This window comes from Plectropomus leopardus, chromosome 13, assembly GCF_026936395.1.
Source record: "Plectropomus leopardus strain MGB_pleo_1.0 chromosome 13, ASM2693639v1, whole genome shotgun sequence".
Classification (NCBI taxonomy): Eukaryota; Metazoa; Chordata; class Actinopteri; order Perciformes; family Serranidae; genus Plectropomus; species Plectropomus leopardus.
Genome location: NC_142188.1, coordinates 24,642,020 through 24,660,004, shown reverse-complemented (window position 1 = coordinate 24,660,004; position 17,985 = coordinate 24,642,020). Strand labels below are relative to the sequence as shown.

The 17,985-nt window shown below is 42.0% G+C and overlaps 1 protein-coding gene across 4 annotated transcripts in view; it reads left to right on the top strand.

The window, feature by feature from the left end:
• Positions 1-17,985, top strand: part of sipa1l2a (signal-induced proliferation-associated 1like 2, genome duplicate a) — a 105,842-nt gene that overhangs the window by 17,515 nt on the left and 70,342 nt on the right. The window lies entirely within an intron of this gene.

The following is a 17,985-nucleotide window of genomic DNA, read 5'->3' as shown; positions in this document are numbered from 1 at the left end:
AAAATATAAACAAGACTTGGATAAGCACTTGTGAAGACATCCTCGGTGCGCCGGTGGCGATGTTGCAGTGTTCAAAAATTAATCCAAAAGTTTGCTTTGCAGTGTGATAACAGCAACAGAAATTAAGTTTACTTTATCTGGACCAGTGACAGAATGTTTTCAGAAGTGGTTCCCAACTTGAAACGATGCAATATCAACCAGTTGCAATTGGCTCTGGGTATTTGCCGGCGAGTAGTTTCCTTATTTTGTTTAAATTTCTTGACCCCCAAAATCGAGAACAACTCTTCTCTTGATTCATCTTTTCAAAGACTCTTTATTTAGTCCAAATTTTTCATTATGCTGCCTGTATTGCTGTAAGCTCTGCAACAATGTGTCTGTCCCTGTATTCACCCAATCACCACTCATCTCTGCGCTGCTCTCTGCTCCTCTCCTTTCCCTCCCTCAACTTTCCGTCTTTGTTCAGAAGGGAGGTCTGCTGTCACTCAAGGCTGTCATATGCAGAAAAAAGTTGCCTAGCAACAACATGGAGGGATGCAAAGCCGCTGTTTACTCTCCACCCCCTCACCTCATATGCCCACTACCCCCTTCCCGTTCACTCCCTTCCTCTGCCGTCAAGATGGAGTGGCATGGGGGGGATAGTGGAGGCAGCTCAGCCTCCTGCTCTCTGATGAATCCAGACAACAGATAGAACAAACTGAGAGGAGGAGAGGAGGTGGAGAGAGAGAGGAGAAGGGGGGCGGCTAGGGGAGAAGAAGTGACATTCTGAGATGCTGTGTGTGCCTGTTGCCTGCCAGCTGCTTTTCCTCCTTCCTCTCTGCAGGAGGAACAGGCCACTTCCCTTAACAGCTCCTCTCCCACTCTGCATAACTAAGGAGAGACTGGTCTTGCCACAGCATGCCATTATCAGCAGGACTAAAAATACTGGACAGCAAATGTATCACATGCCTGGCTATTGTCACGCCCTCGTGAAAGAGAGCTCAATCAAAGTGGATACAGGTGTCTTTGGTTCTTGGTGGACTATCAAATCTCCCTTGGTGGGAGTAATCAGGCAGAAGCCCTTGTTCCTCATCACATTGAGTTGTTTTGACTTGTTTAGTACTGTAATTATGAAGCAAGCCTCAATGGCTTCCATACTACCACACTGGCTGTCCATAGAATGACAAGAGTTCCCCTCAAGGTTGTTTTTCAGAAAGAAAAGGCTCCACTGCAGAGTTATAATACAGTAAGTAAGTAAGTTTTGAGTGTTTATGTACAGTGATGACACATTGCACAAGTAGCGGTTTACGATGAGTTTTGACAGGATGTAATCTTATAATCTCTATTAACATATATCTGCATTTGTAGGCAGAGTCTGAAGGCAGTAGGACAGATTTTGGTAGTGGAAGTGTTCTGGTTTCCATTTGTAGTCCGAGTAGTATCACATCAATTTACACATCTCTGTTGTTGTATTTAAATAAAATCAGACACTGAATAAGACAGCAAACGAACACAGTTTCCAAAATGTCAACTATTCCTTTAAGCCAGTAGTATATTAAACACACAGCTTATTTCAACTACACAAGTCAAGTATAATGCTAAACATTTTAACTAATCCAAATTAGATATTCTAAAAAGAGGCTTACATGACAGAAAAAACTAGAAAAATGTTGAATCAGCAGAAACTTTGTGTCTGACTAAATATTCCCATTGTCTATGTAAATTGCTGTCTGAATCGAAAGGTGTAATCGAAATTACACCTTAAGTGTCACTAGCATTGTCTACCCTAAAAGTTCATTCTCACCATAGTGTCTTACAGGACAGTCTGTATATTTCATTAAATCAGTCAAAACTGCACGTCATTTGAAAGCTGAGCTGTGAAAGATGTTTTTTCAGTGTTTGTGAATGTAGGTCGTTTTGCATGTGTATCCGTTTGTGTAATGACTACCCTTGGTATGTAAATTACCCATCAGACCCGGACGTCCATGTGTGAACGAGCAGTGTTTGTGGGACTGTGTGTTTCTCCACAGGCCGGGCTGCACATGTGTGTAGGCTGATGAATAGTTTGTCTGTTTGCTGGGATGCAGTGACAAGAACTCTTAAGTGTTACCTCCTGGGGCTTCCCACTCTTCAAATAAAACCCTTTCCTTCCCCTCAACTCGAATCAAAGCTGAGAACCTGCCTGCAGAGGCTAGATCAAAGCTGAATGTGGCACAAAGAACCTGCACTTGGTGCCATTCATTCAGCTTGATTAAAGTCTGTCATTTCCTGTCATTAACATGTTCCCACCTCCAACCAAAAACAGACAGAGCAAAGCAGTCATCAGGAAGTGGTTAGAGTGACACTGTTTTAGTGTTTTTTCAATTAAGCTCCCAGAAACTCAATTATGTTGCACTATACAAGAGGAGAAATATATCATCAAAAGTCATTTACTTCACGGAGGTGTTCTTTATTTAGCCTTTATGTGCCATAGGAAGGTTAGAAATAACTGGCTATACTATATAAAAGGTATGATTGTGGAGTGGGTTAATAACACCACAGTAATGATGTCTGTGTGAAAGGGACAGCCGGCAGGACAAGTTCCTGGGCAGTATGTGTATGACTTTTGTCAGTGTGTTATGTGTTGATCCTCTACGTGTTTTGCTTCTGTGGATGTTCCGTATCATAGCAACCAGTGATATGCTGCAGAGCATATTGCTGGTAAAATCGACCAATCAACCAGAAAGTGTTATCCTATGTTAAAAGTACCTTGCTCAGAAGGTTTCACTGGTCCAGTCTCCACACCCAAACTCATGGTAGGGCCATGACACACCAAGCTGACCTCAAACAGCTAGTGTCAACAAACAGCAACTGATCAAACAGTTAATGATGGCTTTGCCTAATGTTGCCTGACGTCTTGTTGATTTTGACCACCACAAAGACTACAGCTCACAGCCAGCTGATCTGCGCTTGCAGAAGAAGAACCCACTACTCAGGGGTCTGTATATGCAATCAAAAAGAAAAAAACATACTAAATTTTTCAACAGATGAACTGAGAATATGTCTGCCAAAAAGTTGAAAATGTTAAGTTTCTGGCACAGGCTGTTAAGCTGAGCAAGTTGTTGTTTCCACCAGTTGTGTTTGAGTTTTTTGTGGTTGTTTAGCTTGTTCTTCTCCAGGCAGGATGCCAGTACATAGCAAAGCACAGCAAGCCTTTACATTGTCAATTGCAACTCCTAAATCGACCACTTACTTATTATTTCCCACCACGCAGGCGATGAACGCACATGACTGTTGGTGGTCAGCTTGCTGTCATTGTAGTCTTTGATGCGCTGCCTCTCATCTACTGATAAAAGCTGCTCTTGAACACACTGCAGTCAGTCTTTGTTGGTGCCAGGTCTTTGGCTCAGTGTGTGTTGGCCCTTAAACCCACAGCTGTTTGCAGTGAAGCATCGCAGAGTGCCGTCCTGCAGAGATGAACTCCGTTTTTAATAAATTTTTCTTCTTGCTCTTACAACCCTCACAGCCTCTCGCCTCCCTACATCCCTCCTTTCTGTTGCTCTGGCCTCAGCTAAAGGTAAAGATATGCAGGCTCAGCATATGGCATCTGGCTCGAGGGATTATCAGTTTTGAAAGACGGGCAATTCCCCCTCTCTGGTTGGGTCTTTCTCCTCTTATCTTAGTGTGTTTAAGGTGGTCATGGTTGCTGACTCTGTTTGTCAGACAGACCTTTGTACCAAGCTCACAGGGTAGGGAACAGATAACTGGATCCCTCCATCACCCGTCGCTCCAAATGTCAGCCATCGCTACAAACTCGGAAGGTCACTGGCTTGACCTGGGCATCTTTTCCCCGGGAACAATAGTTTTTCCCCCTCTTTTTTCTTGTCCTTCCTGTCAGCCGGAGAAGCTCTGAATGTCATGGCCCTCCCCATCCCCTCATCACCCCCCCACCCACCCAACACAACCACCTACTTTCCCTTACATATGCTAATTTCTCAGTCTCATTCATTCTGTTGGTGGCTTTGTCACAGGGGGAGGGAGAGGGTCGTGTGCATTAAGAAGCAGCTGTATGCATTTCACTAAATTGACTCCCCGATGGCTGCCAGACTCGTCCTTATTTTACTCTTTCCTTCTTTTTCTTCCATCTTTCTCCATTTTCTCCCCAAACTAGTTGTTGGATAAAGGAGCAGAAGGAAGGGTTGCTGTTGTTTATTTTAGAGGCTTTCTGCTGTGAAGTGTGGCGGATATCTCTCAACAAGTGGCTGATGGATTTAATGCACTTGGATAGCATCTCCACAGTGGGCTCATTATCACTGTAGCTCACAGGGCTTTGAGTCCTCTGCCCTCAGGATTTATGGCTCTGATGCAAAGAGGACTCTCTTAATCAGGTAAGCATGGCAACTGTTGATTCCTAATGTTGGCTTTCATGTAACAGCCTCATAGGAACGAAATGTAAAGGCTAAATAATGCATGTTGTCCTCAAGTTTGCTTGCATTTATGATGTGCATTCTGTAAAGTGAGGAGAGTCTTGTTTTTAGACAATGGTATGTTTGAGTGGTCTAGCCTGTGGGGTGTATCGCAGGAGGAATTTGTGAGTGTGCGTTTCTGGCAGACACAGCACAGAAAGTTCTTGTGGGGTGAATAAACCAGTGATTCATCTGTGTATCTGTTCTTACTCCTGTCCTCCCTACCCCTCACATCCTCCGGTTGACTAAACCTTATCCTGCGTCAGCTGTGGAGCCTCCAGCTGCTGCCCAGGAGTCCAAATTGTCTCTCTTATGCCAAATTCCTGTCAGCATCCCCAAACCAAGTGTGAAAAACAAACTTTGAAGGGCCGAAGTGAGTAAAAGGAGGGAATGATGCTCCATGGTGTTGACGGGCTCTGAGGTCGCTCTGCTGGTCAGCACTTCTAAACGCTGCTCCCTGAATGATGTGCATGAATGTGTTTGTGCATTAGTGTGTCACTTCTCAGTCTTTACACACACAGCACTCTCCTCGTCTGCTGCGCCGTTTCGCAGTGATAATGTGACAATGTGGACTCTGACTGACCTCAGCAGAGGAGCAGAAGCACGGATGTTCTCAGAGCTTTCGATCTGAACTCCTCGCAACTCTTTTAACAGCTTCCCTTTTGCGAGATGAGAGCGCTCTTCTCACCATTTCTCTCCTTGTTTTCTCTCTCTCTTTCCTGAGAGAGTGCACTCTGCTGACAGGCTGTCATTGGTATGGAGGTTGCAGGGTAAGCAGCAGGCTGCTGGGAAGCAGCAGAGGGGGGATGTGTGCTGATGGAAATAGGTGGTGGTTTATTCTGGAGGCCTGCTGGGCCACATCAACCCTGTACGTCCCTTTCTGTCTCACCAGAGCAGTGAAGGCCGGTGTGGCTAGGCCAAGTTCGGGGGACAGATGGTCCCTTTTGGAGAAGGGCCACAGCACAGTGCTCTCTGTTCGTGGGGCTCCACTGGAGCAGCCAAGAACAAACACGGTCTCCTTCTGTTGGGAACATACAGAAGCTTCAGTCTGTGAGATCTGAATAGGCCGTGGGAGCGACATCCAAAACTATGCATGTGTGTCCGGGGTGCGATACTAATGCTGGTTGCTACATAACATTACCTGACATACAGCTAAGTGCTTCGTGATAGCTTCATAACACGGTATTCCATTAGTCATATTAGTCTGTAGTTATTAATTTTGTATCAGAATGGGGACTCTCTACGTGATCGTTCGCCAAATTTACAACCTCATTTAAATCTTTTAACTCACTGCATTATGGGTCCCTTGTTTGCCGCAGTGCTTGTTCTCCATCCTCACGTGTATAAACAAGGAAAATCTGTTGTCCTGCCTAGTTTAATTCTCAGATCACCCTGAAACAACTAAAGGACAATGGCAGTGTGCTGCCTGGCAGGCGCTGGGCACGTAGCCAGCTGGCAGGGCAGCAGGGTAGGAGACTCCCAGTTTCAGTGGAGCCAGGAGGAGGCCTGCCTCTCTCCCGCACTACCTTCATACAGCCAGCACTACCGCTACTGTGCTGTTTTTATGTAAGTGTCACTCCAGCTCAAGAACAGGGGCTCTTTTCTTTGCAAAAACCTTCACTGCATAGCTCACCTTGTCAATGTGATTATTTGAAGCTACCATCAGTGCTTTGTTTGTGGTTAAGCTCCCACTTGACGGATTGCTGTTAGTAATTATGTCAATCTTGGCATCGAAAGGTCGTCATTCCAGAGCTGCATGGGTAATTTTATATTTATCAATGTCTGTCATCTTAATGCATTATCTGACGTTGGAATTTAGAAACATGAGAACTGCAGGACAAGGTGTGTTTCATGTTTGCATTAGAAATACTGTTAGAAATGTTGAAGGATTGAAGGATCTGCCTTTGCCAGGCCTTCCAATAATCGACAATTCAAGTGATTTCATCATTACAAACAAGTTTCCAATGAGTTTAACATCAGCTGGTTCACACACCTGTGATCTTTTTCATTTGGTGTAAGGTGGTCATAAAACTCGGTCCATCTTTTTTCTTGCCTGATGTTCAGACCAAATTTCTTAATATTATCAAGTTTTTAGTCTTGGCTCACACAAATACTGAAGTTAAATTAAGTGAACATTGTCAACAACCTTCATCACCAAAAAAGCAGCAGTAAACCGGTTAGACGGTTCACATGAAGGGGACCCCAAGGAGGCCGAAGAATATATCTCAGTTCTCTTGTACTGTGGAAAAGGAGGAGCAACTGGTGGAGTTATGGAATGAAAAAAAAAATCTATGTTTAATTTGGCTATATGATCCCCCAACACACAATTATTTTAGCATGAGAACTTAATTTTAACCTAAAAACATCCCCACAGTCTTCTCCCACTAATATAGCACAGCTAACCAATGGAGGCTGGTGGCAAATTGAAGGGACAAAATCCAAAATGTAAAGTTTATACGCAAATGTAGTTCATCTTTATAGATTATATTGATGCCGAATTGACAGCAATACTGTCGACATATGACACCTTTTAGTTTGGGTTTCTGAAGTTATGTGATTTTGTGGAGACATAAGGAATTGTTAAAACTTCACATTTCTTGAAGGGAGTTTGGCATACCATATTACACCAGGAGCAGGCTGGGAAACGACCTCAAAGGGAATCAAGTTGTGGTCTTGCACATAGTGACCCTGCAAGATCCACAGTTTTTGTAAAATCTATAGGGTGTCAAGGATTTAGTCTGTTAAAAGTATGTTCAAAGATTATTCAAAGTCTTCTGGTGTATGGTAGGCATTAGTTATAACCAACTGATAAGAGTTGTGTCTCTTAAATCACTTTATGAACATCTGTAGTGGATATTTACTGAGCATATAGCCTGCCAAAACACTCCTGACACACTAATTGTTTTAGAAGCAAAAATGTTGTGTTTGAGCCCTTCGCATGCATAGCTTCAAAACATTCTGCAGTGCTTCAAAATACAATCAATTCCTTTGTGAGACACAATTGATGTTTCCAGAGAAACAGAGGTGAAAGTTATGTGCCTTCATGTTGCTTGGATCAGTATACACATAATTGGATTTACAATGACTCTCCCTTCCTCTATTTCTCTGGCTTCGACACAATCGTGGAGTCTCAAACCACTTTCTACTGGCAGATCTCTTTTCTTTGTCTGTGACTCAGCATATGGTAGATATTATGAGATTTAAATGTGTGCAGGAAATGAAAAGAATTTTTACCATTTTGCAGTTTCTGTTGGGTAAATACTTACTGTTCCCTGAACCAAGTGAAATGGAGTCGGATCACAGTTGACCCCTGCGCTTCAGACATTCCAGATGGAGCTACTGCTAGCACGAAGCGGAGCATACTCGGGGGGGGTGCAGCGGTGTAGGAAAACAGACTCATGTTCATATAAGCTGCCTCCACGATAAGACAGCAGCTAGAAATAACCACCAGTCTGAACTGCAAAGTCTGTGGCAAAGCAAACAGCTATCTTTTGTTTAATTTTACACGTGAGAGCACAACTGTTGACAGATGAGGTGTGGCGAGATGGCTGTTGGAGGGCAGCGACCTCGGGTTGGCTCTGTAACCACAGGAGCAGATATCAGTTTCTAGCATAGCTACATCTCTGCAGCGTCTTGTATTCCAGCTGTCTCATATCTGCGGAAGGCTGTTCAATTTTCCTGGGCTGTTATGGAAGCATTGAAGTCTTATTCTGGTATGAAGCCACTTCCTTTTTGCAGAGATTCCTGTCTGGTCTTCTCAATCCAAAAGTTTTTGAACTCAAGTTTTTTTTTATATAGATCAAAATGCAGACAGAGTATGAAGAGTTTACTTTGAAGTTGCGCTCGTGCCAGAGGATAGAGTCCTGGACACACTGCAGTGCTTGTTTGATCGAGGCTGTGTTCTCTATAAGTCTGTGCACCTGGGGCACTGACAGGGCATTAGTGAATTTGGGCATTTCCCACAGTGCATTGTTAAGCCCAGCGCTGGGGGGAATGATGAGACGATGAGGGTACATGTTTACTCTGTGCTGTCTGACCTCCTTTTTTATCTCCTCTACTGATTGTTCTTCTGCTGTTGGGTCAACTCGGGTCTGTGTGCGCTGAGATGTAAACAGAAAGCCTTTAATCGTCTCTTTGCTCCTGCAGAAGCTGCCTCTGTTCAACCCCTCTCTTTTTAAAAGCACAAACTCTTGTGCACACTCTTGTCCTTTTATGTGTTCTTTTGCTCTATATCCACTCTAATATGTTTTTTTAATGCATAACTGCATCTACATTTGCACCTAGGGTCCAGTATGGATGGAGATTATTTCTAAAATGGTGTTAAAATGCTTGTGTGTATTGAGATCTTTCTCAATAAAAACACCATATTAAAATGAAAACCTATCAGTGTGGATGCAGTCTTGGTCTCTGCTTCTGTCGCGCCAATCTCAATGTTGGCATGAGGTCACTGTGTGTGTTTGTGTGGATCGTGTCAGAATGGTTAGCGGTGTTGATGTGACATGTCAGCTTGAAGGCACAGAACACACATACACAGTCTGTCAAATAGAGATGAGACTGCAGATGAGAAGTAAAACATCGAGGGACTAGTTGTACATTGAAAAAAACAGAAATGTCACGTTGTCTCAGGCGTTATGGCAGGTTTGCAGCATGTAAAAAAAGTCCTGCACTGGGCTTGATTGATGCAGTGTGTGCAGGCATCATTTTGAGGCAACTTTGAAAGAAATCCATGAATCCCATGAATAAGTTTCAGGAATACACAAGGATCTACTAAGACCATTGTTGTTTTTTACACTGACAGCTGGTAGAAAGTAGCAGGGTTTTTAGCTGAATTTATCAGCTTTCATGATGCTTAAATTAGACAAAAAATATTGGTAATGTACTGTAGTGGACCACAGGTACTTGCAGTTATCTGTTCCTGAATCATGGCCTAAATATATAAAATACAGAATACAGGAAAAAGGTGTTTGAATACACTTCTAATGCAATGAATTAAATGCCATTAAGGTTACTTACTTAGAGTGTTTATTTAATTGTGATAATGTGATGAATAGGCGAAGGTTTTAAATGAAACGGGTCGCTTGTTTTGGCACATCATAAAAGCGCCTGGCACACCTCACTGGTATCCCTCCTCTGGTGTTAGAAAAGAGCGACCTCTCTATTCTCTCCTTGTTTGGTTTAGGGAACAAACATGCTAGCTCCTCGTCTGTTTTTTGTCGTTGTAAAGCAGTACTAGGGCCACTTCTTCTAAATCATCTTGTCCCTCCTGTAACATAAGCTGTAACTTTGTAAGCTGCATCTGGAGCTTGTGCATCTGTTCATTTAAACCGTCAGGATTTCTGGCTTTATGTCTCTGCAACTTGCAAATAGCACCCTTGTGTGTGGAGGGACAGACCTCCAGTCACACCCAGAGCTGTGTTCAACCGCCTTTGAGGACATGCCAAATCTGACTTCAGATTGAGTATAGTAGAGCTCATAATGATAGAAATAGAGTGAAGTGAAGGTTTGGTTACGTACAGTCCCTATCCTCTCTAATGGATGATGCTGTCAAGTTGCTGCTCATCACAAGTTAAGTATTATTTTTTAATTTTGTTGCTTATTACTAATGCAACCCCACTTAACCTAAATACATTTTGGCATCTCTGGTTGTTAAGTTCTCACCCTTGTGAATATTTGTAAAGGATAACAAGGCTGGATATGGTTTGCTGTTAGTCTCCACATATCAGACAGCTGGCTGGAACTCATTTTACTGGTTTCCTTACCTCCCACTGAGGGTGTGACCCTCCATTCACACTGGCCATTAAAATCTCAGCTTTACTCCCTGCAGGCAATATTGGCACATCGGTGTGTTCAGCTGGTGGTCTGACCACAATAAGAGGGGGCGGAGCTAGATGATTGGGTTCTTACCGGCTCAGATATGGGGAGTTATTGCTGTGTACAGGAAGGGGTGGGTTTCAGCCATTAATGGCAGGGCTTTAGCATCACTGCTAATTTGTGTGTCAGCTGGTGGGAGATTCCTCCCTGTTGTGAGGTTGAATTGTGCAAGCAGCAGATGAAAGAGGAAGACGTTGAATGGTGCATTTGGTTTTCTTTGGTCCATACTTTAATAGACTGTGTGAGCTGTGGTGCACACACACACAGCCTTAACAAGTGTCCTTTCTGGTTCTGGAGGCACTTGGGGAAGATGTTATGCTGGGTTTCCCAGGCCCCAGTAATGAACTCTCAAGGATAACATCACCCAATTAATTGGTTCTGTGGTTTAATTGCACGGTTTGGCAAAATTCCCATTTTTTTTTTCTCTTGCCCGCTCCACCAGTTTCACTTCTCTTCTTAACCTCACATTCTCTTTTGCTTTAACCCAGTTAAGGTAAAGAATCGCTCCAGTGAAGCAGAAACACGAGTGTTTTCATCAGATAGGAGATGCCCGTGTCTGGTTGCAGTCATACACCCACACTCCTCCCTCCCTGTCTGAAAGTGTGATGAATTTAATATCTATCTTGCCCAAAACCACTGCATACTGCCTTCCAATTCCCACCGCAAGGTTGGAACAGCTGCTCTCAATAGAGGATTGAAAACAGAGCTCCCACGTTGTTTTAAATCAACTCCTCGGAGGACGAAACACTAAAACCGTGTGCAGTGCAAATTTGATTGTATTTGAGTGTGATGTGACATGGAATGTGATTCATTGTTTTTACTGCGAGTTTATTGAGGAATCAAATGGCGGGCGGTGAAGCATAAGCAACATGCCTTCAGGTTTGTTTGCTTTCCGCTTGGATTTCTTTCCTTCCTCTGTGTTAATGATGAACACAGTGTGACACATCCAAATGTTTGACTGGCTGCAGCCTGTCAACACAAAACAGTAGAAGCCAGGTAACAAGGAACTAAAATAAATCAGGCTGTGAATGCACGGAGAGAACGGTATAAATATGCTCCACATAGTAGTGCTGCCTGACTCACTATATGATGAAGTCCATGAGCTGGAAAATTGGTGTAATCATCTTGGCCTCTAACCTACCTCGCACCCTAATTTGGCTGCGGGAGGAGAGGGTGACTGCATTGCAGCTTGGCCTCAGCTCTGAAGGTCGAGGCGTCTTGGGGATGAGGCCAGCTACTACTTCCTGCTTGCCGAGAACAGAGGAGCACTAATGTGGCTCAATTACACCAGGCTTTATTAAAGATAATTGGCCATAATCACAGGTTTATGTTCACCCCAGGGCTCGGAGCGGCCCAGCATCGTGGTCAGGGCTAAAAAAACATGTTTGACTTTGACCTGAGGTGCAGTGGGCTGGACACTGTGGAGGATGCTGTATTTTAGAGGAATGCAAACATTCAAGGAAGTTGAAAGTTTGAAAACAATTGAGATCCTCTAACTTACTGGCAGGGTTCCCATAGTCTTGAAAAACCTGAAAAAGTCATTGAATTTCACAATCACATTTTCCAGGCCTGGCAAAGTCATGGAAATTTGTTGTATGTAATGAAATTGTTACACTATTTTTTTCTGGATGACCTTGCATGTAATTTAACATAACGGCAAATATATTTTCCATAGTTGTCAATCTAACATTGCTTTAACCCTTTAAAACCTGAACAAGTTGGCTTGATTTCTTTAAAAAAAAAAACATGGAAGAAGGCAATTACCCAAGAAATTACCCAAAAATTAGCAAGAAATTATTAAAAAGTACAAGAAAATTACTTGAGAATTAGCACCAAAAAAGAAAAAGAAAGTATAAAAAAAACCCAAACGGGGACAAGTAAAAAACATGAAAAGTGCAAAAACATTTAACATTATTTTAAATATGTCAATATGATAATTATAGATAACGGTTTCCCAAGCTTTTTTCTTTTTTCCTTAAACATTTTTCCTATCTTAAAAAAAAAAAAAAAACGTTCTAAATCTGTTAATTTTTTTGCAATTTGTGTGTGTGTTCCAAGTTGGTCATTACACTTTCCCCCATGTGTATGAAAGACATTTAACAATTTTTTCAGGGTTTTAAGATTTCAATAGCCTAGTTGTGAAAGCACCTGAAAGCAGCACAAGAAAAATGATGTTGATGCAGGTTTCAGAGGGTTAATCTGTGTAGGCATTTTGTTTATCATCATGTATGTTTCATCATTGTCTCTCTGTGTTCCTTCTCTCCCTTCATGTGTGCCAGCTAACTAAAATATGCTTAATAAAGTTTGATCTTAACGTGTTTGAGAAACACCCTGCAAGTGTGGCAAGACATTTTTTTTGTATTAGGGGTTCTTGAAAAGTCATGGAAACATTGTTGAAATGTGTGGGAACACTGTACAAGATGCTTTTGCTACAGCTTTGCCAGTATACTTTGCTGTGTTATTATGATATTTCGTGAGGTGTACCTGCAGAAACATACAGATAAATTGTGCCTTTAATGGGCAAACCTTGATATTTTGCTTGCATAATTGTGACTTCCAGGTGACTTCTTGCAATTTTGTCATATAATTTACTAAACCTTTGCAACTGTGACTAGTCTTTGTCGCACAGGATATATTTAAAAGGTAACCTTAGGTCCATGACAAGTGACAAGCTTGGCTTTTCAAAGAGTCACAGCTACTTGAAGTGGGCCGTGTTACCAACAAAAAAGGCACACAGAAGATCTAGATTCCTCTCAAGACTGTTTTTTAAAGGGCTTATTACATGGCCCTGCTTTTTGAGTGTACAGTATGTGCCTAATTTCCTTAAGTGCTGTCATCTCTGAGTGGAGTAATCTTAATAATGTTGCTTACGAAATGTGTTTGCAACTGGCATCAAATGGAGCTTTGGTGTTAATATATGCAGTGCTGTTTTGTAGAAGATCCTTGCATTGTGACTTAATTTACATATATCTCTTTTTTAAATTTACATTTATTTTCACTCTTAGCTCAAGTCGTTGAGGAGTTAAGCATTTTTCAGTGTGCCATATTACCCAGTTTGATCAATCAGATACTGTAAGCATGAGGAGAACTGAAAGAGAGCTGTAACCAACAAAAAGACAGTCTGCTGCTTTGTTGATGGGACTTCCTCTCTATGATCACAGCGACAGTTGTGTAGGAGTCCAAGAAGTGACTAATGAGAAGTCAGTCAGTGCAGTGAGTCTGTTGGAGTTTGCCGGCGTCACGCCGTGTGTCCTGCTCGGGTGAAATATCAGTGATAGTGAACTATTAATCACAGGATGGTGGACAGAACGTGTTCACTTTTCTGACAGCATATTAATATCAGCCGGGCCTTTAATCAGGCCACAATGTCAGAGGATTATTTTAAGACCTGGCAGAACGGCTGGGCCACTCCTCTCTGGAAGAGCCAAGATGAAAGACAGAATATCCAACATCAGAGACAGAAAATGAGTTCATTACTGTAATTAGGCCTCTCTTTTTCTCCCATCCCTTCTTCTCAACCCCCCCCCCCATGTTCACCAGGCCTTGTGTCTTAAACACCCATAATGGTGATGCATTACTCCAGTAATAAAGGGCTGTTAGCAAAGCAGAACGCCCACCCTCCATCTGCTGCCTCCCTTTGCACACAGCCACAAAGACAAGGACAGAAAACAGCCTCCTTCAGGTCACACAGAAGATAGATTCTGCTGACCAAGTAGTCCATTGCACTTTCTATTGGTTGGGGGGGCGCAGGGGGGATGGATGTGGAACGAGACACGGTGCGACTGTGTTCATTAATCACTGTCAGAGGGGAAAGTGGCTAATAGACGGCAGGAAAGGGAAACACAGACCACCATGTTCCCTAGTTTATCCTGTTCTGTCCTCAACATGAAATAACGGCCAGCTAACCCTTTCCTGACCTCGCGTAGCAGCACAAACAGGGAGAGGCTAGTCAGTGTGAACATAAACAGACTAGTCTGCTTCTGTTGTTTAAACTATGTTGGAGGTTGAAGGCAAAACCAGGATGCAATAACACAACTAGAAGTGTGCTTTAAAAGGATGTAATAGTCCTTTTTATTGTAAGGTTTATGACTTGTTTTTTTATATTTTATTTGATGATATAATCCTGTTTTCTCCAAACATTCATCTTCGATTGTGTTCTTGGTTTGCCTGTGTTGACAGCATTACAACCCTCTGCCTTTTCTTTTTTTTTTTTTTATAGCTGCTCCTCACAGACTACTGTGAAAAGTAATTCATGCTGTTTTGTTGTCATGCATTGAGATTACAGTATGTCACTTTCTTTGTTCTTCTTGTTCTCAGTCATCCGTTAAAGCCTCTGTTGGAGTGTCACCATTGATAAAGCTGTTTGCGCAGGTGGCACATTTTGGCTGTCACTGGCTCTTATTGTGAGTGTGAAAGGACTGTGATCAGTCAACGCGTGACATTTGGGTGTTGGTCAGCAGACTTGCAACATAGTTACCTCTGCTGTCAATGTTACACATGGATGAGCAACAGAGAAAGACTTAAACTTAAAACTTAAATAATAAATACGTCCACTAGCAAGAGTGAAAGTTTAGAGTCATTTTTTTCAAGATTTTTCATTTGTTTTGGCAGCAGGATGTCTTGGGGTGATGGATATTTAGTGTTTAAAGCAGTGGAGGTCACGTTTCCTTTTTTTCTTTTGTCAAGTCATGACAAATCTACTTATTTAGACCTCATATCGTGGTAATTTTTCAGAAAAAAATGTTACATGGGTCCCTGCATAGTAGCATATTGGGGAACATGTATGATTCAAGCACCAGTCTAGGAAATTAAACTCCATTAGTTATTAAAGGAATATTTCACCTCAAAATTGGCATAACAATTACTCACCCTGTGTTACACTGACTTTGACATTTTTTTCACATGCCTCCAGGGTTAACAAAGAATCCAAAAAAAGAAGAAATTCTTGAAGAAATGAAGTCATAGAAGTTCACAATTAACAACAGAAAAACTATATCAAAATGTAATTTTACAAACTCTCACACAACTTGTGTAGTATAATCCAAGACTTATTTATTAAGTGGTATGATCAGTTTTCCCAGATACACAGCTCTTTCTTATGGGGAGCTGATCTAGAAGCGAAACAGTAATATTTACCTCACTGAACACGGACCTGCCTCGTTCAGTTAGTTTGTGTTATTTTGTGACTTTGGTGAATCAGAACTAACCTTATAAAACACCAAAGTCAGGAGCTCCTGTGTTCAGCCAGGTAAAATTACTGTTAATGTTAATGGAGTCTGGCTTTGAAGATGGAAATGGCTATCTATTCGGGAAGTATTGAGCATACGACTGGATAAATGAGACTGGATTGTACTGTATGAGTTGTGTGAGAGCTTGAAAACAGATGTTTTGATATAGCTTTGCTGTTGTTTAACGCAGACCCCTATAACTTCAATTCATCACAAGTTTTTGGATTCTGCATTCACTGTGGAGACATATGAGAAAAACAAAGTTTTCTTGATAAATTCAATAAAACACAGGGTGAGTACTTGATATACAAATGACCATTTTGTGGGTGAAGCATTCTTTTCATTTTTAGCATGAGAAGTCACTTTTGTAGATTAGAATGCACTGTTTTATGTAGAAATAATAAAATTAACTTTTTAACCAAATCTTCTACTTTGGCCCTTTTCAGACACAGATGTTGTTTATATTGAAAGTGATTAGCTCTGGCATTCTTTACTACACTACAACCCAACACATTTTCCATTATTCATCGGTCACCAAATGTAACGGACAAACATATTTCCCAGAACAGTGCTCATCACTACATTATGCATTCATATGACACAACACAATGTCTCACTGTCCTCTCTAAGCCTTTTCTAAATACAGTGACACTAAAATTTCCTGCTTGTGAATGAAGCTGTGTCCATAACCAGACCAATTTGTAATGGGAGAAAGAGGATTGTGGGTAGTTTGGCAGTAGACTGATACTGAGAACGTATCATTATCAATCTATTCCTACACATTTGGGTCATGCATGCATTAACCTGTGTTTGGCCTGGGCTTGAAGCACATACTTTCTTATTACTGTGTTTCCGAGTTATCCCGGGTGTATTTGGGCTAGTCTGGTGGCCTGTAGCTAATCTTGATGTGGCCCACATTTTCATCCCAAAATAGTTCACCCTCCTCCTCAACAGTAAAAGAGAAATGTAAACAGTTGTGTGGGAACAGAAGATATCTTATTAAAGGCCAGTGGACGGAACTGATGCAACTTCATGTCTCATGTTCACAGTAAATCCTTAAAAAGAGAATGGCTTTAAAGAGGGGGTGAGGATTGCAGAACGCAACCAGCTAACACTTCTTCCATGTGCTGAGAGTGACCTCCTGGTTAGGATTCTGTCGGCGTTCATTGTTCAGGAGGTTTTGTGGGGGGCCGAAACATCCACAAGAGGTCTCTTCCTCTCCACAACACACGGACCAGGTGATCAAAACCAGTTAAAACACTTAAAAAAGCAGTTTCATGTTACACTTTCTTGATTTTCCATCACTGTTTGGCTTGTTGCAGACAGGCTGTTAACCCAGCGCCTGCTAACGTATGCTCAGCTTTTTTCTCTGAGAACTTAACAATCTGACGTTCAAGTGGTTTTTAACAGGAGCTGTATTATCGACAGAGGTCTCTTCCTCTTTAAAACAAACAAACCTGGTAATTTTAACCGGTAAAAATCTTTAAATATAGCCTTTTATAAGGCTTATAGGCTTATAGGCCCCCTGAGAGACAAAGGTACGAATCATTAGTTGGAGACCCCTCAGTCGACTGAGATCTCTTAAAGTCAAGAAGTCCTTTTTTTGTCAGATAGTGTGCAGAGTACTTCTGAGGACATTTTGGTCTCTAGATGTAGCTGCAAAGTGAGCACTCTTTTTGGTACAGGAAGATGTGAACACAGAGGCAGCTGCTCAGAAGAGGACAGCCTTTGAAATAACATAATCTTCATCCTTCTGCATATAAGTGGTGAATTCAAAGCTCACATCATTGTCATATGATAAAGTCACTGTTAGATTCCATTTCTGCCAATATATTTCCCTGAATCTTACACACTGGACCTTTAACAGGGCTTCACGTCTTTGCCGAAGCAAAATACTGGCAATCCAGTGCCCTGTACTCTGCAATGTGGAGGGTTTACTTATAACTCATGGGGTTTTCACATGATTGCAGTAGTAGGAGGAATGAGGCACACCACCAGCCACAAAGAACAAGAAAAAAGCATTTAGGTCACTGTTGGAAGACTTGTAGTCTCTATTGTGGCAGGGTGTGGTGTGATCTTCAGTGCAGTAGTCAGTGTTTGGGGAGATGAACCCAAAGTAACACCTCAGTCATTTATTCCCACCTGACCTTCGACATACTGTATATCATGTGATGGGATTGATGAGACACAAGCTTCTTGCTTCCTCTTGAAGTTTGGCTTTCAGCTTCAGTATACACTGCAGTCTTTGTTTGTCAGCATCTTTATTATATTGCCCGTGTCGAATCGTTTTTTGCAGTTGATTGAGGCTATATGACCAACCCGGCGCCTTTCTAACAAAAGTCTACACATGGCAAAGAACATAAGGAAAGACTGAATAAAAATGGAAACCATGTGAGTTTGCTGAAATACCCAAGAGGGAACAGAGCCGCTTTTCAAGGACTAGCAGATTAATGTTTTCTCTCTCT